Genomic DNA, 25322 nt, shown 5'->3' with positions numbered 1-25322 from the left:
AGTTTATGCTTCATGCTACATTGGGGAAACGACACTGTGAGCAGCGAATGCAGTGGAATAGGTTGTGGCAAAAGTGCTGCTTCACCTGGGCAGGTATGTTTGAGCCCTTGGATATTCAGGAGGGAGCAGGTAAATGGGCAGGTGTTACACATTCGGCGGTTGCAGGCGAAAGCGACTTGGCACTATGGGAGGTGGGTGTGGGGTGTTGCGAGTGAAGGAAGAGTGGACCCGAAGTGTAACCCCTGGCGCAACGGGTGCGTGTTGGAACCATAGCCCATTCTCTCCTATTCACTCAATGTCGTCTTTAGCAGCTTTCCCGTATAACAACGCTCTGTTCTGCACCTCGCCTTCTCATCTGCTTCCGAAAAGAGCTTGGGCATAAATATTTCACAGTGATATACTGGCCCAATGCGCACAGTCGAGTTGATACACTCGTGGAGTTCTGCGTGGTCTTCTCCTGTTCTCTGTATCGTATAGTGAGGAGGGCAATGCTTGTCACTGGCCGCTCGGGTGTCATAGAAGAGTTTCAAAACAAAATGGTTGAATTATCTGCCAGTAGAGAGAGCCCGATTCCTGGGGACGTGACAAACAGCAGCAGGGAGACTGAATGAGAAACAGCTGTTCGAGAAACTCTTTGCAGCTTGCAATTCATCGAGCAATCTCAAAGGTATTTCATAGTGAGCACGTCTCAGATCACTCAAGCGGTGTGGGGCCTTTGTCGCGCACCGGCTCTCTGGCTCGTTGGTCTAGGCGTATGATTCTCGCTTTGGGTGCTTTACTGTGATGACTTGCGAGAGGTCCCGGGTTCAAATCCCGGACGAGCCCGACGTCATCTTTTTTAACTTGACTTTTGCAAAACTGCCTGATTAATTTTCGCAAAAAGCACCTTGGTGAAACGAGGTTGGGCTGTCTGGAGTACGGACAAGGCAGAAAACAGGGAAGTGAAATGGTTGGAGGTAGTGTCGATCAGGTTGACGTGAGCTGTGCGGTGTTCGGGGAATGTCAGCAATGAAGGTAAATTGGAAAATTGGGACAGCTCTCCTCGGAGAACCGAAATTTTCCAAGTCGTGAGGGACCTAGAAACAGGAAATAATGTTGTGAAAATGCTCCCACACCTAAAAGGATCCACAACGATTCGGCAGAATTTTAAAGTCAACAGGAAAATAAAAGTACAAGTGACAGGAGGAAGAACGTTTTCGTACAGGGAGTGGTGAGGGTAAGTAAGTCCCTGTCTGACATTGACAAAGAGGAAGATTCAATGGTTACTAAAGGGAATTCGGTGGTCACGTTCAGATGTGCAGATTTACGCTGAGAAGGCGAGAGAATGAAACGAATAGAGACACACGTTGACTTAAGGATAGAACCAGCAGAGCGAAGGTGGGCCGACACGTGTTGTGATTCAGTGTGAAATCACAGTTCGACCAACAGAATGTGGGAATTTAGTAAAAACGTTTCTATTTACACGGCCTCCATACGTCTGCGAAACAGCATATTACACGACAGCAGCGAAGGTCTTTGACATCAGTCTCGAACGTGCATGCCGCGTGCCAGATGAAAAGCTGAAGTGCTCTGTGTACAGAGGTCAGAGCGTGGCAGCAGAGTGGCGCAGCGGGAGCGTGCTGGGCCCATAACCCAGAGGTCGATGGATCGAAACCATCCTCTGCTATTGTTCTCATTCTGAATGACACGTAGCGTATCTGTGCACTCACCAACTCCACTCCATTCAAGGGGCGTGGTTTTAGAAGTCTCAGTGGCACCGTGTTCTTCTGAACTGAATGGCAAAAGCAGTTCTCTGCGATGCCAATGAGCTGGTCAAGTCGCATTTTCGTCCATTCGCTGCATGACAAGACGTGAATGACAAGCATGTCAAAAACCGCATCACGACTCAGACACAGTTCCCCCACTATTAGGACGTATACCACTGATTGTGAATATCCTCAGAGTCGCCGTGGACTCGATGGGCTGAACGGCTTCTGTCTGCGCCAGAACGGTGCTCCGCGTTTATGCCGTCCCACTGCCTGTCTCTGGGACAGAGAGGCTGAGGGAGCAAAACTGGTTCATTTTTAACCGTCCCTTCTGTGTTGGACTGACTGAAGTACCTCAGCTCAGGGCCGTGGGGAGGACTTTCAGTGAGTGAAGGTTTCACTCGGAGTCTCTTCATCTGGGACACTTGGGGCTCAGATGTTAACTGCTGCGCGGTAGCAACAAAGAAAGCGATGCCCACTTTGCAATAGACTTTCCGTAAGATTGCTGCGTGAAGGACGATTTCTGAACACCAAGAAGGCTGCACAACAATGTGAATTGACCTGGGCGAAGAGTCCTCGGTGTCCATTTCTTTCTGTCCTGCCAGCACAGCATCTTTCTATCTCTCCGATAACAGACCTTTGGAGAAAGTTCACGATCAAAGTTGTTCATGTTCCCCGCGTTAATGCAACTGACACCTCTCACCCCAAGGGTTTCAGAGAGAGAGAGAGAGAGAGAGAGCAGAAGAGCGAATGGACTCTACGCGCCCCCACCCTACACCCCGCCCCACCCCCACCCCCAGAACAACGTGCAAGTAGAAATAAACTGGTTTAATTATCGAGCAGTGGAGATAGTCCAGTTCCTGGGGATGAGACAAACATCATTGCCCCGGGGACAGAATGACAAGCAGAAGTTCTGGAAACGCTTTGCTGCTTGCAATTCTTGGAGCAATGTGGAATGTACTTCACACTGAGCAAGTTTCAGCTGGCTCAGAGTCTCCAATGTACATTGCTGCGTTTGCCGCAAGCTCAGGGAGAGAACAATAGGAAGGACGAAGGAGTGAATAACGATCCGCGTGAGAGGGCGAATAACTGTTCATGGAGACTGTTAGTGGCTAACAATACGTAGTGTGTCATAGCAGACGAGGTGATAACAAGGAGTCGTTAGTGTGGTCGAGGTCAAGGATATGGGGGAGTTCAGGCCCTAAAGTTATGGAACTCGATATTGAAGACCGGAGGGCTGTGAGGTCTCCAAGTGGAAAATGAGGTGTTGTTCTTTCATCTGGAGCTAGAACACTGCTGCAAGCCTGAGACAGAGATGTTGGCCAGGGAACAGGGTGATGTGTTAAAGTGGCAGGCAACCGCCAGGTCAGGGCCTTTTTCCTGCGGGCAGATGTTCTGCGAAGCAGTCACCCAGTTTATGCTTCATGCTACATTGGGGAAACGACACTGTGAGCAGCGAATGCAGTGGAATAGGTTGTGGCAAAAGTGCTGCTTCACCTGGGCAGGTATGTTTGAGCCCTTGGATATTCAGGAGGGAGCAGGTAAATGGGCAGGTGTTACACATTCGGCGGTTGCAGGCGAAAGCGACTTGGCACTATGGGAGGTGGGTGTGGGGTGTTGCGAGTGAAGGAAGAGTGGACCCGAAGTGTAACCCCTGGCGCAACGGGTGCGTGTTGGAACCATAGCCCATTCTCTCCTATTCACTCAATGTCGTCTTTAGCAGCTTTCCCGTATAACAACGCTCTGTTCTGCACCTCGCCTTCTCATCTGCTTCCGAAAAGAGCTTGGGCATAAATATTTCACAGTGATATACTGGCCCAATGCGCACAGTCGAGTTGATACACTCGTGGAGTTCTGCGTGGTCTTCTCCTGTTCTCTGTATCGTATAGTGAGGAGGGCAATGCTTGTCACTGGCCGCTCGGGTGTCATAGAAGAGTTTCAAAACAAAATGGTTGAATTATCTGCCAGTAGAGAGAGCCCGATTCCTGGGGACGTGACAAACAGCAGCAGGGAGACTGAATGAGAAACAGCTGTTCGAGAAACTCTTTGCAGCTTGCAATTCATAGAGCAATCTCAAATGTATTTCATAGTGAGCACGTCTCAGATCACTCAAGCGGTGTGGGGCCTTTGTCGCGCACCGGCTCTCTGGCTCGTTGGTCTAGGCGTATGATTCTCGCTTTGGGTGCTTTACTGTGATGACTTGCGAGAGGTCCCGGGTTCAAATCCCGGACGAGCCCGACGTCATCTTTTTTAACTTGACTTTTGCAAAACTGCCTGATTAATTTTCGCAAAAAGCACCTTGGTGAAACGAGGTTGGGCTGTCTGGAGTACGGACAAGGCAGAAAACAGGGAAGTGAAATGGTTGGAGGTAGTGTCGATCAGGTTGACGTGAGCTGTGCGGTGTTCGGGGAATGTCAGCAATGAAGGTAAATTGGAAAATTGGGACAGCTCTCCTCGGAGAACCGAAATTTTCCAAGTCGTGAGGGACCTAGAAACAGGAAATAATGTTGTGAAAATGCTCCCACACCTAAAAGGATCCACAACGATTCGGCAGAATTTTAAAGTCAACAGGAAAATAAAAGTACAAGTGACAGGAGGAAGAACGTTTTCGTACAGGGAGTGGTGAGGGTAAGTAAGTCCCTGTCTGACATTGACAAAGAGGAAGATTCAATGGTTACTAAAGGGAATTCGGTGGTCACGTTCAGATGTGCAGATTTACGCTGAGAAGGCGAGAGAATGAAACGAATAGAGACACACGTTGACTTAAGGATAGAACCAGCAGAGCGAAGGTGGGCCGACACGTGTTGTGATTCAGTGTGAAATCACAGTTCGACCAACAGAATGTGGGAATTTAGTAAAAACGTTTCTATTTACACGGCCTCCATACGTCTGCGAAACAGCATATTACACGACAGCAGCGAAGGTCTTTGACATCAGTCTCGAACGTGCATGCCGCGTGCCAGATGAAAAGCTGAAGTGCTCTGTGTACAGAGGTCAGAGCGTGGCAGCAGAGTGGCGCAGCGGGAGCGTGCTGGGCCCATAACCCAGAGGTCGATGGATCGAAACCATCCTCTGCTATTGTTCTCATTCTGAATGACACGTAGCGTATCTGTGCACTCACCAACTCCACTCCATTCAAGGGGCGTGGTTTTAGAAGTCTCAGTGGCACCGTGTTCTTCTGAACTGAATGGCAAAAGCAGTTCTCTGCGATGCCAATGAGCTGGTCAAGTCGCATTTTCGTCCATTCGCTGCATGACAAGACGTGAATGACAAGCATGTCAAAAACCGCATCACGACTCAGACACAGTTCCCCCACTATTAGGACGTATACCACTGATTGTGAATATCCTCAGAGAGAGAGAGAGACATGCAGTCGCCGTGGACTCGATGGGCTGAACGGCTTCTGTCTGCGCCAGAACGGTGCTCCGCGTTTATGCCGTCCCACTGCCTGTCTCTGGGACAGAGAGGCTGAGGGAGCAAAACTGGTTCATTTTTAACCGTCCCTTCTGTGTTGGACTGACTGAAGTACCTCAGCTCAGGGCCGTGGGGAGGACTTTCAGTGAGTGAAGGTTTCACTCGGAGTCTCTTCATCTGGGACACTTGGGGCTCAGATGTTAACTGCTGCGCGGTAGCAACAAAGAAAGCGATGCCCACTTTGCAATAGACTTTCCGTAAGATTGCTGCGTGAAGGACGATTTCTGAACACCAAGAAGGCTGCACAACAATGTGAATTGACCTGGGCGAAGAGTCCTCGGTGTCCATTTCTTTCTGTCCTGCCAGCACAGCATCTTTCTATCTCTCCGATAACAGACCTTTGGAGAAAGTTCACGATCAAAGTTGTTCATGTTCCCCGCGTTAATGCAACTGACACCTCTCACCCCAAGGGTTTCAGAGAGAGAGAGAGAGAGAGAGAGCAGAAGAGCGAATGGACTCTACGCGCCCCCACCCTACACCCCGCCCCACCCCCACCCCCAGAACAACGTGCAAGTAGAAATAAACTGGTTTAATTATCGAGCAGTGGAGATAGTCCAGTTCCTGGGGATGAGACAAACATCATTGCCCCGGGGACAGAATGACAAGCAGAAGTTCTGGAAACGCTTTGCTGCTTGCAATTCTTGGAGCAATGTGGAATGTACTTCACACTGAGCAAGTTTCAGCTGGCTCAGAGTCTCCAATGTACATTGCTGCGTTTGCCGCAAGCTCAGGGAGAGAACAATAGGAAGGACGAAGGAGTGAATAACGATCCGCGTGAGAGGGCGAATAACTGTTCATGGAGACTGTTAGTGGCTAACAATACGTAGTGTGTCATAGCAGACGAGGTGATAACAAGGAGTCGTTTGTGTGGTCGAGGTCAAGGATATGGGGGAGTTCAGGCCCTAAAGTTATGGAACTCGATATTGAAGACCGGAGGGCTGTGAGGTCTCCAAGTGGAAAATGAGGTGTTGTTCTTTCATCTGGAGCTAGAACACTGCTGCAAGCCTGAGACAGAGATGTTGGCCAGGGAACAGGGTGATGTGTTAAAGTGGCAGGCAACCGCCAGGTCAGGGCCTTTTTCCTGCGGGCAGATGTTCCGCGAAGCAGTCACCCAGTTTATGCTTCATGCTACATTGGGGAAACGACACTGTGAGCAGCGAATGCAGTGGAATAGGTTGTGGCAAAAGTGCTGCTTCACCTGGGCAGGTATGTTTGAGCCCTTGGATATTCAGGAGGGAGCAGGTAAATGGGCAGGTGTTACACATTCGGCGGTTGCAGGCGAAAGCGACTTGGCACTATGGGAGGTGGGTGTGGGGTGTTGCGAGTGAAGGAAGAGTGGACCCGAAGTGTAACCCCTGGCGCAACGGGTGCGTGTTGGAACCATAGCCCATTCTCTCCTATTCACTCAATGTCGTCTTTAGCAGCTTTCCCGTATAACAACGCTCTGTTCTGCACCTCGCCTTCTCATCTGCTTCCGAAAAGAGCTTGGGCATAAATATTTCACAGTGATATACTGGCCCAATGCGCACAGTCGAGTTGATACACTCGTGGAGTTCTGCGTGGTCTTCTCCTGTTCTCTGTATCGTATAGTGAGGAGGGCAATGCTTGTCACTGGCCGCTCGGGTGTCATAGAAGAGTTTCAAAACAAAATGGTTGAATTATCTGCCAGTAGAGAGAGCCCGATTCCTGGGGACGTGACAAACAGCAGCAGGGAGACTGAATGAGAAACAGCTGTTCGAGAAACTCTTTGCAGCTTGCAATTCATCGAGCAATCTCAAAGGTATTTCATAGTGAGCACGTCTCAGATCACTCAAGCGGTGTGGGGCCTTTGTCGCGCACCGGCTCTCTGGCTCGTTGGTCTAGGCGTATGATTCTCGCTTTGGGTGCTTTACTGTGATGACTTGCGAGAGGTCCCGGGTTCAAATCCCGGAGGAGCCCGACGTCATCTTTTTTAACTTGACTTTTGCAAAACTGCCTGATTAATTTTCGCAAAAAGCACCTTGGTGAAACGAGGTTGGGCTGTCTGGAGTACGGACAAGGCAGAAAACAGGGAAGTGAAATGGTTGGAGGTAGTGTCGATCAGGTTGACGTGAGCTGTGCGGTGTTCGGGGAATGTCAGCAATGAAGGTAAATTGGAAAATTGGGACAGCTCTCCTCGGAGAACCGAAATTTTCCAAGTCGTGAGGGACCTAGAAACAGGAAATAATGTTGTGAAAATGCTCCCACACCTAAAAGGATCCACAACGATTCGGCAGAATTTTAAAGTCAACAGGAAAATAAAAGTACAAGTGACAGGAGGAAGAACGTTTTCGTACAGGGAGTGGTGAGGGTAAGTAAGTCCCTGTCTGACATTGACAAAGAGGAAGATTCAATGGTTACTAAAGGGAATTCGGTGGTCACGTTCAGATGTGCAGATTTACGCTGAGAAGGCGAGAGAATGAAACGAATAGAGACACACGTTGACTTAAGGATAGAACCAGCAGAGCGAAGGTGGGCCGACACGTGTTGTGATTCAGTGTGAAATCACAGTTCGACCAACAGAATGTGGGAATTTAGTAAAAACGTTTCTATTTACACGGCCTCCATACGTCTGCGAAACAGCATATTACACGACAGCAGCGAAGGTCTTTGACATCAGTCTCGAACGTGCATGCCGCGTGCCAGATGAAAAGCTGAAGTGCTCTGTGTACAGAGGTCAGAGCGTGGCAGCAGAGTGGCGCAGCGGGAGCGTGCTGGGCCCATAACCCAGAGGTCGATGGATCGAAACCATCCTCTGCTATTGTTCTCATTCTGAATGACACGTAGCGTATCTGTGCACTCACCAACTCCACTCCATTCAAGGGGCGTGGTTTTAGAAGTCTCAGTGGCACCGTGTTCTTCTGAACTGAATGGCAAAAGCAGTTCTCTGCGATGCCAATGAGCTGGTCAAGTCGCATTTTCGTCCATTCGCTGCATGACAAGACGTGAATGACAAGCATGTCAAAAACCGCATCACGACTCAGACACAGTTCCCCCACTATTAGGACGTATACCACTGATTGTGAATATCCTCAGAGAGAGAGAGAGACATGCAGTCGCCGTGGACTCGATGGGCTGAACGGCTTCTGTCTGCGCCAGAACGGTGCTCCGCGTTTATGCCGTCCCACTGCCTGTCTCTGGGACAGAGAGGCTGAGGGAGCAAAACTGGTTCATTTTTAACCGTCCCTTCTGTGTTGGACTGACTGAAGTACCTCAGCTCAGGGCCGTGGGGAGGACTTTCAGTGAGTGAAGGTTTCACTCGGAGTCTCTTCATCTGGGACACTTGGGGCTCAGATGTTAACTGCTGCGCGGTAGCAACAAAGAAAGCGATGCCCACTTTGCAATAGACTTTCCGTAAGATTGCTGCGTGAAGGACGATTTCTGAACACCAAGAAGGCTGCACAACAATGTGAATTGACCTGGGCGAAGAGTCCTCGGTGTCCATTTCTTTCTGTCCTGCCAGCACAGCATCTTTCTATCTCTCCGATAACAGACCTTTGGAGAAAGTTCACGATCAAAGTTGTTCATGTTCCCCGCGTTAATGCAACTGACACCTCTCACCCCAAGGGTTTCAGAGAGAGAGAGAGAGAGAGAGAGAGCAGAAGAGCGAATGGACTCTACGCGCCCCCACCCTACACCCCGCCCCACCCCCACCCCCAGAACAACGTGCAAGTAGAAATAAACTGGTTTAATTATCGAGCAGTGGAGATAGTCCAGTTCCTGGGGATGAGACAAACATCATTGCCCCGGGGACAGAATGACAAGCAGAAGTTCTGGAAACGCTTTGCTGCTTGCAATTCTTGGAGCAATGTGGAATGTACTTCACACTGAGCAAGTTTCAGCTGGCTCAGAGTCTCCAATGTACATTGCTGCGTTTGCCGCAAGCTCAGGGAGAGAACAATAGGAAGGACGAAGGAGTGAATAACGATCCGCGTGAGAGGGCGAATAACTGTTCATGGAGACTGTTAGTGGCTAACAATACGTAGTGTGTCATAGCAGACGAGGTGATAACAAGGAGTCGTTTGTGTGGTCGAGGTCAAGGATATGGGGGAGTTCAGGCCCTAAAGTTATGGAACTCGATATTGAAGACCGGAGGGCTGTGAGGTCTCCAAGTGGAAAATGAGGTGTTGTTCTTTCATCTGGAGCTAGAACACTGCTGCAAGCCTGAGACAGAGATGTTGGCCAGGGAACAGGGTGATGTGTTAAAGTGGCAGGCAACCGCCAGGTCAGGGCCTTTTTCCTGCGGGCAGATGTTCTGCGAAGCAGTCACCCAGTTTATGCTTCATGCTACATTGGGGAAACGACACTGTGAGCAGCGAATGCAGTGGAATAGGTTGTGGCAAAAGTGCTGCTTCACCTGGGCAGGTATGTTTGAGCCCTTGGATATTCAGGAGGGAGCAGGTAAATGGGCAGGTGTTACACATTCGGCGGTTGCAGGCGAAAGCGACTTGGCACTATGGGAGGTGGGTGTGGGGTGTTGCGAGTGAAGGAAGAGTGGACCCGAAGTGTAACCCCTGGCGCAACGGGTGCGTGTTGGAACCATAGCCCATTCTCTCCTATTCACTCAATGTCGTCTTTAGCAGCTTTCCCGTATAACAACGCTCTGTTCTGCACCTCGCCTTCTCATCTGCTTCCGAAAAGAGCTTGGGCATAAATATTTCACAGTGATATACTGGCCCAATGCGCACAGTCGAGTTGATACACTCGTGGAGTTCTGCGTGGTCTTCTCCTGTTCTCTGTATCGTATAGTGAGGAGGGCAATGCTTGTCACTGGCCGCTCGGGTGTCATAGAAGAGTTTCAAAACAAAATGGTTGAATTATCTGCCAGTAGAGAGAGCCCGATTCCTGGGGACGTGACAAACAGCAGCAGGGAGACTGAATGAGAAACAGCTGTTCGAGAAACTCTTTGCAGCTTGCAATTCATCGAGCAATCTCAAAGGTATTTCATAGTGAGCACGTCTCAGATCACTCAAGCGGTGTGGGGCCGTTGTCGCGCACCGGCTCTCTGGCTCGTTGGTCTAGGCGTATGATTCTCGCTTTGGGTGCTTTACTGTGATGACTTGCGAGAGGTCCCGGGTTCAAATCCCGGACGAGCCCGACGTCATCTTTTTTAACTTGACTTTTGCAAAACTGCCTGATTAATTTTCGCAAAAAGCACCTTGGTGAAACGAGGTTGGGCTGTCTGGAGTACGGACAAGGCAGAAAACAGGGAAGTGAAATGGTTGGAGGTAGTGTCGATCAGGTTGACGTGAGCTGTGCGGTGTTCGGGGAATGTCAGCAATGAAGGTAAATTGGAAAATTGGGACAGCTCTCCTCGGAGAACCGAAATTTTCCAAGTCGTGAGGGACCTAGAAACAGGAAATAATGTTGTGAAAATGCTCCCACACCTAAAAGGATCCACAACGATTCGGCAGAATTTTAAAGTCAACAGGAAAATAAAAGTACAAGTGACAGGAGGAAGAACGTTTTCGTACAGGGAGTGGTGAGGGTAAGTAAGTCCCTGTCTGACATTGACAAAGAGGAAGATTCAATGGTTACTAAAGGGAATTCGGTGGTCACGTTCAGATGTGCAGATTTACGCTGAGAAGGCGAGAGAATGAAACGAATAGAGACACACGTTGACTTAAGGATAGAACCAGCAGAGCGAAGGTGGGCCGACACGTGTTGTGATTCAGTGTGAAATCACAGTTCGACCAACAGAATGTGGGAATTTAGTAAAAACGTTTCTATTTACACGGCCTCCATACGTCTGCGAAACAGCATATTACACGACAGCAGCGAAGGTCTTTGACATCAGTCTCGAACGTGCATGCCGCGTGCCAGATGAAAAGCTGAAGTGCTCTGTGTACAGAGGTCAGAGCGTGGCAGCAGAGTGGCGCAGCGGGAGCGTGCTGGGCCCATAACCCAGAGGTCGATGGATCGAAACCATCCTCTGCTATTGTTCTCATTCTGAATGACACGTAGCGTATCTGTGCACTCACCAACTCCACTCCATTCAAGGGGCGTGGTTTTAGAAGTCTCAGTGGCACCGTGTTCTTCTGAACTGAATGGCAAAAGCAGTTCTCTGCGATGCCAATGAGCTGGTCAAGTCGCATTTTCGTCCATTCGCTGCATGACAAGACGTGAATGACAAGCATGTCAAAAACCGCATCACGACTCAGACACAGTTCCCCCACTATTAGGACGTATACCACTGATTGTGAATATCCTCAGAGAGAGAGAGAGACATGCAGTCGCCGTGGACTCGATGGGCTGAACGGCTTCTGTCTGCGCCAGAACGGTGCTCCGCGTTTATGCCGTCCCACTGCCTGTCTCTGGGACAGAGAGGCTGAGGGAGCAAAACTGGTTCATTTTTAACCGTCCCTTCTGTGTTGGACTGACTGAAGTACCTCAGCTCAGGGCCGTGGGGAGGACTTTCAGTGAGTGAAGGTTTCACTCGGAGTCTCTTCATCTGGGACACTTGGGGCTCAGATGTTAACTGCTGCGCGGTAGCAACAAAGAAAGCGATGCCCACTTTGCAATAGACTTTCCGTAAGATTGCTGCGTGAAGGACGATTTCTGAACACCAAGAAGGCTGCACAACAATGTGAATTGACCTGGGCGAAGAGTCCTCGGTGTCCATTTCTTTCTGTCCTGCCAGCACAGCATCTTTCTATCTCTCCGATAACAGACCTTTGGAGAAAGTTCACGATCAAAGTTGTTCATGTTCCCCGCGTTAATGCAACTGACACCTCTCACCCCAAGGGTTTCAGAGAGAGAGAGAGAGAGAGAGAGAGCAGAAGAGCGAATGGACTCTACGCGCCCCCACCCTACACCCCGCCCCACCCCCACCCCCAGAACAACGTGCAAGTAGAAATAAACTGGTTTAATTATCGAGCAGTGGAGATAGTCCAGTTCCTGGGGATGAGACAAACATCATTGCCCCGGGGACAGAATGACAAGCAGAAGTTCTGGAAACGCTTTGCTGCTTGCAATTCTTGGAGCAATGTGGAATGTACTTCACACTGAGCAAGTTTCAGCTGGCTCAGAGTCTCCAATGTACATTGCTGCGTTTGCCGCAAGCTCAGGGAGAGAACAATAGGAAGGACGAAGGAGTGAATAACGATCCGCGTGAGAGGGCGAATAACTGTTCATGGAGACTGTTAGTGGCTAACAATACGTAGTGTGTCATAGCAGACGAGGTGATAACAAGGAGTCGTTTGTGTGGTCGAGGTCAAGGATATGGGGGAGTTCAGGCCCTAAAGTTATGGAACTCGATATTGAAGACCGGAGGGCTGTGAGGTCTCCAAGTGGAAAATGAGGTGTTGTTCTTTCATCTGGAGCTAGAACACTGCTGCAAGCCTGAGACAGAGATGTTGGCCAGGGAACAGGGTGATGTGTTAAAGTGGCAGGCAACCGCCAGGTCAGGGCCTTTTTCCTGCGGGCAGATGTTCCGCGAAGCAGTCACCCAGTTTATGCTTCATGCTACATTGGGGAAACGACACTGTGAGCAGCGAATGCAGTGGAATAGGTTGTGGCAAAAGTGCTGCTTCACCTGGGCAGGTATGTTTGAGCCCTTGGATATTCAGGAGGGAGCAGGTAAATGGGCAGGTGTTACACATTCGGCGGTTGCAGGCGAAAGCGACTTGGCACTATGGGAGGTGGGTGTGGGGTGTTGCGAGTGAAGGAAGAGTGGACCCGAAGTGTAACCCCTGGCGCAACGGGTGCGTGTTGGAACCATAGCCCATTCTCTCCTATTCACTCAATGTCGTCTTTAGCAGCTTTCCCGTATAACAACGCTCTGTTCTGCACCTCGCCTTCTCATCTGCTTCCGAAAAGAGCTTGGGCATAAATATTTCACAGTGATATACTGGCCCAATGCGCACAGTCGAGTTGATACACTCGTGGAGTTCTGCGTGGTCTTCTCCTGTTCTCTGTATCGTATAGTGAGGAGGGCAATGCTTGTCACTGGCCGCTCGGGTGTCATAGAAGAGTTTCAAAACAAAATGGTTGAATTATCTGCCAGTAGAGAGAGCCCGATTCCTGGGGACGTGACAAACAGCAGCAGGGAGACTGAATGAGAAACAGCTGTTCGAGAAACTCTTTGCAGCTTGCAATTCATCGAGCAATCTCAAAGGTATTTCATAGTGAGCACGTCTCAGATCACTCAAGCGGTGTGGGGCCTTTGTCGCGCACCGGCTCTCTGGCTCGTTGGTCTAGGCGTATGATTCTCGCTTTGGGTGCTTTACTGTGATGACTTGCGAGAGGTCCCGGGTTCAAATCCCGGACGAGCCCGACGTCATCTTTTTTAACTTGACTTTTGCAAAACTGCCTGATTAATTTTCGCAAAAAGCACCTTGGTGAAACGAGGTTGGGCTGTCTGGAGTACGGACAAGGCAGAAAACAGGGAAGTGAAATGGTTGGAGGTAGTGTCGATCAGGTTGACGTGAGCTGTGCGGTGTTCGGGGAATGTCAGCAATGAAGGTAAATTGGAAAATTGGGACAGCTCTCCTCGGAGAACCGAAATTTTCCAAGTCGTGAGGGACCTAGAAACAGGAAATAATGTTGTGAAAATGCTCCCACACCTAAAAGGATCCACAACGATTCGGCAGAATTTTAAAGTCAACAGGAAAATAAAAGTACAAGTGACAGGAGGAAGAACGTTTTCGTACAGGGAGTGGTGAGGGTAAGTAAGTCCCTGTCTGACATTGACAAAGAGGAAGATTCAATGGTTACTAAAGGGAATTCGGTGGTCACGTTCAGATGTGCAGATTTACGCTGAGAAGGCGAGAGAATGAAACGAATAGAGACACACGTTGACTTAAGGATAGAACCAGCAGAGCGAAGGTGGGCCGACACGTGTTGTGATTCAGTGTGAAATCACAGTTCGACCAACAGAATGTGGGAATTTAGTAAAAACGTTTCTATTTACACGGCCTCCATACGTCTGCGAAACAGCATATTACACGACAGCAGCGAAGGTCTTTGACATCAGTCTCGAACGTGCGAGCCGCGTGCCAGATGAAAAGCTGAAGTGCTCTGTGTACAGAGGTCAGAGCGTGGCAGCAGAGTGGCGCAGCGGGAGCGTGCTGGGCCCATAACCCAGAGGTCGATGGATCGAAACCATCCTCTATTGTTCTCATTCTGAATGACACGTAGCGTATCTGTGCACTCACCAACTCCACTCCATTCAAGGGGCGTGGTTTTAGAAGTCTCAGTGGCACCGTGTTCTTCTGAACTGAATGGCAAAAGCAGTTCTCTGCGATGCCAATGAGCTGGTCAAGTCGCATTTTCGTCCATTCGCTGCATGACAAGACGTGAATGACAAGCATGTCAAAAACCGCATCACGACTCAGACACAGTTCCCCCACTATTAGGACGTATACCACTGATTGTGAATATCCTCAGAGAGAGAGAGAGACATGCAGTCGCCGTGGACTCGATGGGCTGAACGGCTTCTGTCTGCGCCAGAACGGTGCTCCGCGTTTATGCCGTCCCACTGCCTGTCTCTGGGACAGAGAGGCTGAGGGAGCAAAACTGGTTCATTTTTAACCGTCCCTTCTGTGTTGGACTGACTGAAGTACCTCAGCTCAGGGCCGTGGGGAGGACTTTCAGTGAGTGAAGGTTTCACTCGGAGTCTCTGCATCTGGGACACTTGGGGCTCAGATGTTAACTGCTGCGCGGTAGCAACAAAGAAAGCGATGCCCACTTTGCAATAGACTTTCCGTAAGATTGCTGCGTGAAGGACGATTTCTGAACACCAAGAAGGCTGCACAACAATGTGAATTGACCTGGGCGAAGAGTCCTCGGTGTCCATTTCTTTCTGTCCTGCCAGCACAGCATCTTTCTATCTCTCCGATAACAGACCTTTGGAGAAAGTTCACAATCAAAGTTGTTCATGTTCCCCGCGTTAATGCAACTGACACCTCTCACCCCAAGGGTTTCAGAGAGAGAGAGAGAGAGAGAGAGCAGAAGAGCGAATGGACTCTACGCGCCCCCACCCTACACCCCGCCCCACCCCCACCCCCAGAACAACGTGCAAGTAGAAATAAACTGGTTTAATTATCGAGCAGTGGAGATAGTCCAGTTCCTGGGGATGAGACAAACATCATTGCCCCGGGGACAGAATGACAAGCAGAAGTTCTGGAAACGCTTTGCTGCTTGCAATTCTTGGAGCAATGTGGAATGTACTTCACACTGAGCAAGTTTCAGCTGGCTCAGAGTCTCCAATGCACATTGCTGTGTTTGCCGCAAGCTCAGGGAGAGAACAATAGGAAGGACGAAGGAGTGAATAACGATCCGCGTGAGAGGGCGAATAACTGTTCATGGAGACTGTTAGTGGCTAACAATACGTAGTGTGTCATAGCAGACGAGGTGATAACAAGGAGTCGTTTGTGTGGTCGAGGTCAAGGATATGGGGGAGTTCAGGCCCTAAAGTTATGGAACTCGATATTGAAGACCGGAGGGCTGTGAGGTCTCCAAGTGGAAAATGAGGTGTTGTTCTTTCATCTGGAGCTAGAACACTGCTGCAAGCCTGAGACAGAGATGTTGGCCAGGGAACAGGGTGATGTGTTAAAGTGGCAGGCAACCGCCAGGTCAGGGCCTTTTTCCTGCGGGCAGATGTTCCGCGAAGCAGTCACCCAGTTTATGCTTCATGCTACATTGGGGAAACGACACTGTGAGCAGCGAATGCAGTGGAATAGGTTGTGGCAAAAGTGCTGCTTCACCTGGGCAGGTATGTTTGAGCCCTTGGATATTCAGGAGGGAGCAGGTAAATGGGCAGGTGTTACACATTCGGCGGTTGCAGGCGAAAGCGACTTGGCACTATGGGAGGTGGGTGTGGGGTGTTGCGAGTGAAGGAAGAGTGGACCCGAAGTGTAACCCCTGGCGCAACGGGTGCGTGTTGGAACCATAGCCCATTCTCTCCTATTCACTCAATGTCGTCTTTAGCAGCTTTCCCGTATAACAACGCTCTGTTCTGCACCTCGCCTTCTCATCTGCTTCCGAAAAGAGCTTGGGCATAAATATTTCACAGTGATATACTGGCCCAATGCGCACAGTCGAGTTGATACACTCGTGGAGTTCTGCGTGGTCTTCTCCTGTTCTCTGTATCGTATAGTGAGGAGGGCAATGCTTGTCACTGGCCGCTCGGGTGTCATAGAAGAGTTTCAAAACAAAATGGTTGAATTATCTGCCAGTAGAGAGAGCCCGATTCCTGGGGACGTGACAAACAGCAGCAGGGAGACTGAATGAGAAACAGCTGTTCGAGAAACTCTTTGCAGCTTGCAATTCATAGAGCAATCTCAAATGTATTTCATAGTGAGCACGTCTCAGATCACTCAAGCGGTGTGGGGCCGTTGTCGCGCATCGGCTCTCTGGCTCGTTGGTCTAGGCGTATGATTCTCGCTTTGGGTGCTTTACTGTGATGACTTGCGAGAGGTCCCGGGTTCAAATCCCGGACGAGCCCGACGTCATCTTTTTTAACTTGACTTTTGCAAAACTGCCTGATTAATTTTCGCAAAAAGCACCTTGGTGAAACGAGGTTGGGCTGTCTGGAGTACGGACAAGGCAGAAAACAGGGAAGTGAAATGGTTGGAGGTAGTGTCGATCAGGTTGACGTGAGCTGTGCGGTGTTCGGGGAATGTCAGCAATGAAGGTAAATTGGAAAATTGGGACAGCTCTCCTCGGAGAACCGAAATTTTCCAAGTCGTGAGGGACCTAGAAACAGGAAATAATGTTGTGAAAATGCTCCCACACCTAAAAGGATCCACAACGATTCGGCAGAATTTTAAAGTCAACAGGAAAATAAAAGTACAAGTGACAGGAGGAAGAACGTTTTCGTACAGGGAGTGGTGAGGGTAAGTAAGTCCCTGTCTGACATTGACAAAGAGGAAGATTCAATGGTTACTAAAGGGAATTCGGTGGTCACGTTCAGATGTGCAGATTTACGCTGAGAAGGCGAGAGAATGAAACGAATAGAGACACACGTTGACTTAAGGATAGAACCAGCAGAGCGAAGGTGGGCCGACACGTGTTGTGATTCAGTGTGAAATCACAGTTCGACCAACAGAATGTGGGAATTTAGTAAAAACGTTTCTATTTACACGGCCTCCATACGTCTGCGAAACAGCATATTACACGACAGCAGCGAAGGTCTTTGACATCAGTCTCGAACGTGCATGCCGCGTGCCAGATGAAAAGCTGAAGTGCTCTGTGTACAGAGGTCAGAGCGTGGCAGCAGAGTGGCGCAGCGGGAGCGTGCTGGGCCCATAACCCAGAGGTCGATGGATCGAAACCATCCTCTGCTATTGTTCTCATTCTGAATGACACGTAGCGTATCTGTGCACTCACCAACTCCACTCCATTCAAGGGGCGTGGTTTTAGAAGTCTCAGTGGCACCGTGTTCTTCTGAACTGAATGGCAAAACAGTTCTCTGCGATGCCAATGAGCTGGTCAAGTCGCATTTTCGTCCATTCGCTGCATGACAAGACGTGAATGACAAGCATGTCAAAAACCGCATCACGACTCAGACACAGTTCCCCCACTATTAGGACGTATACCACTGATTGTGAATATCCTCAGAGTCGCCGTGGACTCGATGGGCTGAACGGCTTCTGTCTGCGCCAGAACGGTGCTCCGCGTTTATGCCGTCCCACTGCCTGTCTCTGGGACAGAGAGGCTGAGGGAGCAAAACTGGTTCATTTTTAACCGTCCCTTCTGTGTTGGACTGACTGAAGTACCTCAGCTCAGGGCCGTGGGGAGGACTTTCAGTGAGTGAAGGTTTCACTCGGAGTCTCTGCATCTGGGACACTTGGGGCTCAGATGTTAACTGCTGCGCGGTAGCAACAAAGAAAGCGATGCCCACTTTGCAATAGACTTTCCGTAAGATTGCTGCGTGAAGGACGATTTCTGAACACCAAGAAGGCTGCACAACAATGTGAATTGACCTGGGCGAAGAGTCCTCGGTGTCCATTTCTTTCTGTCCTGCCAGCACAGCATCTTTCTATCTCTCCGATAACAGACCTTTGGAGAAAGTTCACAATCAAAGTTGTTCATGTTCCCCGCGTTAATGCAACTGACACCTCTCACCCCAAGGGTTTCAGAGAGAGAGAGAGAGAGAGAGAGCAGAAGAGCGAATGGACTCTACGCGCCCCCACCCTACACCCCGCCCCACCCCCACCCCCAGAACAACGTGCAAGTAGAAATAAACTGGTTTAATTATCGAGCAGTGGAGATAGTCCAGTTCCTGGGGATGAGACAAACATCATTGCCCCGGGGACAGAATGACAAGCAGAAGTTCTGGAAACGCTTTGCTGCTTGCAATTCTTGGAGCAATGTGGAATGTACTTCACACTGAGCAAGTTTCAGCTGGCTCTGAGTCTCCAATGCACATTGCTGTGTTTGCCGCAAGCTCAGGGAGAGAACAATAGGAAGGACGAAGGAGTGAATAACGATCCGCGTGAGAGGGCGAATAACTGTTCATGGAGACTGTTAGTGGCTAACAATACGTAGTGTGTCATAGCAGACGAGGTGATAACAAGGAGTCGTTTGTGTGGTCGAGGTCAAGGATATGGGGGAGTTCAGGCCCTAAAGTTATGGAACTCGATATTGAAGACCGGAGGGCTGTGAGGTCTCCAAGTGGAAAATGAGGTGTTGTTCTTTCATCTGGAGCTAGAACACTGCTGCAAGCCTGAGACAGAGATGTTGGCCAGGGAACAGGGTGATGTGTTAAAGTGGCAGGCAACCGCCAGGTCAGGGCCTTTTTCCTGCGGGCAGATGTTCTGCGAAGCAGTCACCCAGTTTATGCTTCATGCTACATTGGGGAAACGACACTGTGAGCAGCGAATGCAGTGGAATAGGTTGTGGCAAAAGTGCTGCTTCACCTGGGCAGGTATGTTTGAGCCCTTGGATATTCAGGAGGGAGCAGGTAAATGGGCAGGTGTTACACATTCGGCGGTTGCAGGCGAAAGCGACTTGGCACTATGGGAGGTGGGTGTGGGGTGTTGCGAGTGAAGGAAGAGTGGACCCGAAGTGTAACCCCTGGCGCAACGGGTGCGTGTTGGAACCATAGCCCATTCTCTCCTATTCACTCAATGTCGTCTTTAGCAGCTTTCCTGTATAACAACGCTCTGTTCTGCACCTCGCCTTCTCATCTGCTTCCGAAAAGAGCTTGGGCGCCTGATCTTCCGCCTGGGAACCCTCCAACCACAAGGTATGAATTCAGATTTCTCCAGCTTCCTCATTTCCCCTCCCCCCACCTTGTCTCAGTCGGTTCCCTCAACTCAGCACCACCCTCCTAACCTGCAATCCTCTTCCTGACCTCTCCGCCCCCACCCCACTCCGGCCTATCACCCTCACCTTGACCTCCTTCCACCTATCCCACCTCCATCGCCCCTCCCCCTAGTCCCTCCTCCCTACCTTTTATCTCAGCCGGCTTGGCTCTCTCTCTCTTATTCCTGATGAAGGGCTTATGCTCGAAACGTCGAATTCTCTATTCCTGAGATGCTGCCTAACCTGCTGTGCTTTGACCAGCAACACATTTGCAGCTGTGATCTCCAGCATCTGCAGACCTCATTTTTTACTCGAAGATTTTAACCTACTGCGAATCCTCTTACAAGGATGCCTTCCTTGAAGAAGCTCTCTTCCTCCCTCTACAAGGATTTCAGTGAGTCCCTCTCTCACTGCACCCCCCAGGTCATCTCCTCTGCACAGAAGCTCTTCAGCCACGTTCTCAAACAGACCCGTTACCACAGCCACATCTCCTTCCTCAGCACCTGCCTAAGGAACCGACTGATCCCACACGGACTCCGAACTACATTCCAACCCACAAAATTTGGACCCAACCAGGACAACCTGTACCTACAACAAATCCGAAGCCTCCAGCAACAGACCTCCCTCCGGATCCTCCGCTCCACCCTTGCAGCCATGCGTCGCTACTTACACTCCCTGCAATCAGCCCTACCCCAGCTCAGGACAACACTCTCACAGACCTGCAAAGGACCCCTGCTGTTCTTCATCTACAGAAGAATCCACAAACTCAACAAACAGTTCTTCCTAGCCCTATCAGAGATTAAAGACAGTAAGTACCAAAAACTTTCATGTACTTACCCCCACACTTGTGGCTCCTCAACTATTCCAGAATCTTCTATCGGCCTGTCGGACGCCATTACACATGTGGCCTCCACAGCGCCCGCGGCACCAAAGGCCGCCGCCGACCGTGACGTCACTTCCGCCCCCACCGACCTCGGAGCCCCCGCGATCGCCGCCCCTACAACTGCCCCGGTGACCACCACACACACAACCGCTTCCACAATCGCCGACGGACCCGCGACCCACGCGGCCACCGGGAATGACCACCACTCCTCCGTCGCCGCAACCATTTCCGCCCCTCCGGTTGCCGTCGACGCAGCCACTTCCGCCCCCACTGACATCACTAACCTGCAGGAGCACAAATCCTCAGGTTTCCCCGCCCCCACGCCGTCTTTCGTCACTACGCATAACCCCGCCCATAACCCCGCCCCCACGCCATCTCCCGTCGCTTCACGTAACCCCGCCCCCACGCTTATTTCCGTCACGACGCATGACCCCGCCCCCACGTCGAGAAACGTCACCACGTCTAACTCCGCCCCTACTTCGATCTCTGTCCCCGCCCCTAACCCCGCCCCCAGCTCCAGCTCCAGTCCCACACCAGGTCCTAGCTCCCAGCCTTGCCGGATTTTCACCATCCCTCCAGATCTCCCCCTCTCTGAGGATGAAAGATCAGTCCTCAGCAGGGGCCTCACCTTCGTTCCCCTACGCCCTCGGATTAATGAGTTCAACACGCGGCGAGATATTGAACAATTCTTCCGCCGCCTTCGCCTCCGTGCCTACTTTCACAACCAAGACTCCCGCCCACCCTCTGACGACCCCTTCTCCCGCCTCCAACACACCCCATCCACCTGGACACCCCGTGCAGGCCTCCTACCCGCCCTCGACCTCTTTATAGCCAACTGCCGCCGTGACATCAACCGACTCAACCTGTCCACCCCTCTCACCCACTCCAACCTCTCACCCTCAGAACGTGCAGCCCTCCACTCCCTCCGCTCCAATCCCAACCTCACCATCAAACCCGCAGACAAGGGAGGCGCGGTGGTAGTTTGGCGCACTGACCTGTACACCGCTGAAGCCAAACGCCAGCTCGCGGACGCCTCTTCTTATCGCCCCCTTGACCACGACCCCACCTCCCACCACCAAACCATCATCTCCCAGACCATCCAGGACCTCATCACCTCAGGGGATCTCCCATCCACCGCCTCCAACCTCATAGTCCCACAACCCCGCACCGCCCGTTTCTACCTCCTGCCCAAAATCCACAAACCTGCCTGCCCCGGCCGACCCATTGTCTCAGCCTGCTCCTGCCCCACCGAACTCATCTCCCAATACCTCGACACGGTCCTGTCCCCTTTAGTCCAAGAACTCCCCACCTACGTTCGGGACACCACCCACGCCCTCCACCTCCTCCAGGATTTTCGCTTCCCCGGTCCCCAATGCCTTATTTTCACTATGGACATCCAGTCCCTGTACACCTCCATCCCCCATCACGAAGGACTCAAAGCCCTCCGCTTCTTCCTTTCCCGCCGCACTAACCAGTACCCTTCCACTGACACCCTCCTTCGACTGACTGAACTGGTCCTCACCCTGAATAACTTCTCTTTTCAATCCTCCCACTTCCTCCAAACTAAAGGAGTTGCCATGGGCACCCGCATGGGCCCCAGCTATGCCTGCCTCTTCGTAGGATATGTGGAACAGTCCATCTTCCGCAACTACACTGGCACCACCCCCCACCTTTTCCTCCGCTACATCGATGACTGTATCGGCGCTGCCTCGTGCTCCCACGAGGAGGTTGAACAGTTCATCAACTTTACTAACACCTTCCATCCCGACCTGAAATTCACCTGGACTGTCTCAGACTCCTCCCTCCCCTTCCTAGACCTTTCCATTTCTATCTCGGGCGACCGACTCAACACAGACATCTATTATAAACCGACTGACTCCCACAGCTACCTGGACTACACCTCCTCCCACCCTGCCCCCTGTAAAAACGCCATCCCATATTCCCAATTCCTTCGTCTCCGCCGCATCTGCTCCCAGGAGGACCAATTCCAACACCGCACAACCCAGATGGCCTCCTTCTTCAAGGACCGCAGATTCCCCCCAGACGTGATCGACGATGCCCTCCACCGCATCTCCTCCACTTCCCGCTCCTCCGCCCTTGAGCCCCGCTCCTCCAACCGCCACCAAGACAGAACCCCACTGGTTCTCACCTACCACCCCACCAACCTGCGCATACAACGTATTATCCGCCGCCATTTCCGCCACCTCCAAACGGACCCCACCACCAAGGATATATTTCCCTCCCCTCCCCTATCAGTGTTCCGCAAGGACCACTCCCTTCGTGACTCCCTTGTCAGATCCACACCCCCCACCAACCCAACCTCCACCCCCGGCACCTTCACCTGCAACCGCAGGAAATGTAAAACTTGCGCCCACACCTCCACACTCACTTCCCTCCAAGGCCCCAAGGGATCCTTCCATATCCGCCACAAGTTCACCTGTACCTCCACACACATCATCTATTGCATCCGCTGCACCCGATGTGGCCTCCTCTATATTGGTGAGACAGGCCGCTTACTTGCGGAACGCTTCAGAGAACACCTCTGGGCCGCCCGAACCAACCAACCCAATCACCCCGTGGCTCAACACTTTAACTCCCCCTCCCACTCCACCGAGGACATGCAGGTCCTTGGACTCCTCCACCGGCAGAACACAACTACACGACGGCTGGAGGAGGAGCGCCTCATCTTCCGCCTGGGAACCCTCCAACCACAAGGTATGAATTCAGATTTCTCCAGCTTCCTCATTTCCCCTCCCCCCACCTTGTCTCAGTCAGTTCCCTCAACTCAGCACCGCCCTCCTAACCTGCAATCCTCTTCCTGACCTCTCCGCCCCCACCCCACTCCGGCCTATCACCCTCACCTTGACCTCCTTCCACCTATCCCACCTCCATCGCCCCTCCCCCTAGTCCCTCCTCCCTACCTTTTATCTCAGCCGGCTTGGCTCTCTCTCTCTTATTCCTGATGAAGGGCTTATGCTCGAAACGTCGAATTCTCTATTCCTGAGATGCTGCCTAACCTGCTGTGCTTCGACCAGCAACACATTTGCAGCATAAATATTTCACAGTGATATACTGGCCCAATGCGCACAGTCGAGTTGATACACTCGTGGAGTTCTGCGTGGTCTTCTCCTGTTCTCTGTATCGTATAGTGAGGAGGGCAATGCTTGTCACTGGCCGCTCGGGTGTCATAGAAGAGTTTCAAAACAAAATGGTTGAATTATCTGCCAGTAGAGAGAGCCCGATTCCTGGGGACGTGACAAACAGCAGCAGGGAGACTGAATGAGAAACAGCTGTTCGAGAAACTCTTTGCAGCTTGCAATTCATAGAGCAATCTCAAAGGTATTTCATAGTGAGCACGTCTCAGATCACTCAAGCGGTGTGGGGCCTTTGTTGTGCACCGGCTCTCTGGCTCGTTGGTCTAGGCGTATGATTCTCGCTTTGGGTGCTTTACTGTGATGACTTGCGAGAGGTCCCGGGTTCAAATCCCGGACAAGCCCGACGTCATCTTTTTTAACTTGACTTTTGCAAAACTGCCTGATTAATTTTCGCAAAAATCACCTTGGTGAAACGAGGTTGGGCTGTCTGGAGTACGGACAAGGCAGAAAACAGGGAAGTGAAATGGTTGGAGGTAGTGTCGATCAGGTTGACGTGAGCTGTGCGGTGTTCGGGGAATGTCAGCAATGAAGGTAAATTGGAAAATTGGGACAGCTCTCCTCGGAGAACCGAAATTTTCCAAGTCGTGAGGGACCTAGAAACAGGAAATAATGTTGTGAAAATGCTCCCACACCTAAAAGGATCCACAACGATTCGGCAGAATTTTAAAGTCAACAGGAAAATAAAAGTACAAGTGACAGGAGGAAGAACGTTTTCGTACAGGGAGTGGTGAGGGTAAGTAAGTCCCTGTCTGACATTGACAAAGAGGAAGATTCAATGGTTACTAAAGGGAATTCGGTGGTCACGTTCAGATGTGCAGATTTACGCTGAGAAGGCGAGAGAATGAAACGAATAGAGACACACGTTGACTTAAGGATAGAACCAGCAGAGCGAAGGTGGGCCGACACGTGTTGTGATTCAGTGTGAAATCACAGTTCGACCAACAGAATGTGGGAATTTAGTAAAAACGTTTCTATTTACACGGCCTCCATACGTCTGCGAAACAGCATATTACACGACAGCAGCGAAGGTCTTTGACATCAGTCTCGAACGTGCATGCCGCGTGCCAGATGAAAAGCTGAAGTGCTCTGTGTACAGAGGTCAGAGCGTGGCAGCAGAGTGGCGCAGCGGGAGCGTGCTGGGCCCATAACCCAGAGGTCGATGGATCGAAACCATCCTCTGCTATTGTTCTCATTCTGAATGACACGTAGCGTATCTGTGCACTCACCAACTCCACTCCATTCAAGGGGCGTGGTTTTAGAAGTCTCAGTGGCACCGTGTTCTTCTGAACTGAATGGCAAAAGCAGTTCTCTGCGATGCCAATGAGCTGGTCAAGTCGCATTTTCGTCCATTCGCTGCATGACAAGACGTGAATGACAAGCATGTCAAAAACCGCATCACGACTCAGACACAGTTCCCCCACTATTAGGACGTATACCACTGATTGTGAATATCCTCAGAGAGAGAGAGAGACATGCAGTCGCCGTGGACTCGATGGGCTGAACGGCTTCTGTCTGCGCCAGAACGGTGCTCCGCGTTTATGCCGTCCCACTGCCTGTCTCTGGGACAGAGAGGCTGAGGGAGCAAAACTGGTTCATTTTTAACCGTCCCTTCTGTGTTGGACTGACTGAAGTACCTCAGCTCAGGGCCGTGGGGAGGACTTTCAGTGAGTGAAGGTTTCACTCGGAGTCTCTTCATCTGGGACACTTGGGGCTCAGATGTTAACTGCTGCGCGGTAGCAACAAAGAAAGCGATGCCCACTTTGCAATAGACTTTCCGTAAGATTGCTGCGTGAAGGA

General features: G+C 51.0%; 6 non-coding genes across 6 annotated transcripts; all 6 read left to right on the top strand.

Moving 5' to 3' along the window:
• The first annotated feature begins 1594 nt into the window (after window positions 1-1594).
• trnam-cau (transfer RNA methionine (anticodon CAU)) lies at window positions 1595-1666 on the top strand. The gene has a single exon. It is a non-coding gene; the product is annotated as a tRNA-Met (tRNA).
• A 3085-nt stretch (window positions 1667-4751) lies between these two features.
• Window positions 4752-4823, top strand: trnam-cau (transfer RNA methionine (anticodon CAU)). Its single transcript has one exon. It is a non-coding gene; the product is annotated as a tRNA-Met (tRNA).
• Window positions 4824-7926: 3103 nt separating this feature from the next.
• trnam-cau (transfer RNA methionine (anticodon CAU)) lies at window positions 7927-7998 on the top strand. Its single transcript has one exon. It is a non-coding gene; the product is annotated as a tRNA-Met (tRNA).
• Window positions 7999-11103: 3105 nt separating this feature from the next.
• On the top strand, window positions 11104-11175 carry trnam-cau (transfer RNA methionine (anticodon CAU)). The gene has a single exon. It is a non-coding gene; the product is annotated as a tRNA-Met (tRNA).
• Window positions 11176-17452: 6277 nt separating this feature from the next.
• trnam-cau (transfer RNA methionine (anticodon CAU)) lies at window positions 17453-17524 on the top strand. The gene has a single exon. It is a non-coding gene; the product is annotated as a tRNA-Met (tRNA).
• Window positions 17525-24636: 7112 nt separating this feature from the next.
• Window positions 24637-24708, top strand: trnam-cau (transfer RNA methionine (anticodon CAU)). Its single transcript has one exon. It is a non-coding gene; the product is annotated as a tRNA-Met (tRNA).
• The last annotated feature ends 614 nt before the right edge of the window (window positions 24709-25322 follow it).

This window comes from Hemiscyllium ocellatum (genome assembly GCF_020745735.1).
Source record: "Hemiscyllium ocellatum isolate sHemOce1 chromosome 27 unlocalized genomic scaffold, sHemOce1.pat.X.cur. SUPER_27_unloc_5, whole genome shotgun sequence".
In the NCBI taxonomy this organism is placed as follows: Eukaryota; Metazoa; Chordata; class Chondrichthyes; order Orectolobiformes; family Hemiscylliidae; genus Hemiscyllium; species Hemiscyllium ocellatum.
Note: the sequence above shows the minus strand (reverse complement) of the source record. Positions and strands in the feature narration are given on the sequence as shown.